Source organism: Chaetodon auriga, chromosome 18, assembly GCF_051107435.1.
Source record: "Chaetodon auriga isolate fChaAug3 chromosome 18, fChaAug3.hap1, whole genome shotgun sequence".
Lineage (NCBI taxonomy): Eukaryota > Metazoa > Chordata > Actinopteri > Chaetodontiformes > Chaetodontidae > Chaetodon > Chaetodon auriga.
The window spans coordinates 22,899,832-22,901,508 of record NC_135091.1 but is presented as its reverse complement, the minus strand read 5'-3'; the positions used below and the strand labels follow the sequence as shown (position 1 = coordinate 22,901,508).

Below are 1,677 nucleotides of genomic sequence, written 5' to 3'. Positions count from 1 at the left end.
GTATCATTTCACTTCCTGTTTCTGGTAGCTGCATTAGTAGTAGCTGCATTAGTAGTAGCGTACGTCTGTCACTCTTGCTTGTCTGAGTGTAATTTGCTCTGTGCTTGGTTACAGTGGCTTATTACCCGCTATTTGAAGTAACATTAGTTCTGCTCAAGCACCCATAAATCTATCTATTTAGCAACCATTAATTTTTTTCATCTACACGCTTGTCTGCTCTGCTAGCTACACCAGTTTAGCCTAGCAGCTAGCAATGGCTTCTCTCTGTCCCTGTCCAGCTCTCTCCTGCTTGGTGTGTCAGATGTTTAGCTACTCCTCTGCCTCCTTTAGTGATAGTGGTACGTGTAATAAATGTAGTTTATTTGGTAAGTTGGAGGTGAGACTTAGTGAATTGGAAGTATGGCTCTGCACCATGGAAACCAAACCTTTAGCTGTAGTTAGCCAGGCCCCCGTAGCCGGTGTGGATCGACCAAGTGCAGCTCCGGCTAGCCGTCCCTCAACAGCTCCTGAGCAGGTGGGAAACCAGGGAGGCCGGGTGACTGTTTGAAGGAAGCATAGTCCCAGGCTGAAGCCCATCACCATCAACCACAACATGATACGCGACACACCCGTTGAGAAACCAACTCTGATTATTGGCAGCTCCATTTTGAGAAATGTGAAGTTAGCAACACCAGCGACCATAGTCAAATGCCTGCCGGGGGCCAGAGTGGGTGACGTCGAATCAAATTTGAAACTGCTGGCTAAGGATAAGCATAAATACAGTAATTGTTGTTGTTATTCACGTCGGCGGTAATGACACCCATGCCAATTGGAGGTCACTAAAATGAATGCGGAATCGGTGTGTACATATGCAAAGACAATATCAGACTCAATAGTTTTCTCTGGACCTCTGCCAAATCTGACCGTGATGATCGTGATGACATGTTTAGCTACATGTCATCATTCAGTCGCTGGCTGTCGAGGTGGTGTCCAGCAAACTGTGTGGGCTTCACTGATAATTGGCAGACTTTCTGGGGAAGACCTGGTCTGATTTGTAGGGAAGGCATTCATCCCACTTTGGACGGAGCAGCTCTCATCTCTAGAAATCTGACCAATTTTATTTATGAACCAAACCCCTGACAACTCAGAGTTGAGACCAGGAGGCTGAGCTGCAGTCCTTGCTGCAGTCCGCTTCTCTTGGCTTCCATTAGAGCAGTTACCCACCCAACACTCCATAGAGACTATGTCTGCCCCCCCAACCACGTAAACTAAGTAAACCAAAAGTACAGAGGAGTTAAACATAAAAATCTGTTAAAAATTAGAACAACCACTACAATAGTACAACAACATAGGAGAATTAAATGTGGACTCCTTAACATCAGATCTCTGTCCTCTAAAGCTGTTTTAGTAAATGAGTTAATATCAGACGATAATATTGATTTATTTTGTCTAACTGAAACCTGGCTGTGTCATGAAGAGTTGACCTAAATGAAGCTACTCCTCCGAGCTATATTAATACTCACTCATAAAAAATATATGCTTTGTTAATCTTCTTAAAATAGTTAATAAATTAGGGCGCAGGAATGCAGTGGCTATAAGACACAGACAGGCAACAGATAGCCAGGAGGGGAATTACAAGTCAGGCTACAGAGCTCACCCCACACCATAAAGAGCTAGATAGAAACTGGACTAGCATTA

General features: G+C 44.2%; 1 pseudogene; it reads left to right on the top strand.

Annotated features, from left to right (window-relative positions):
- The first annotated feature begins 235 nt into the window (after window positions 1–235).
- On the top strand, window positions 236–1,119 carry LOC143336735 (uncharacterized; annotated as a pseudogene).
- The last annotated feature ends 558 nt before the right edge of the window (window positions 1,120–1,677 follow it).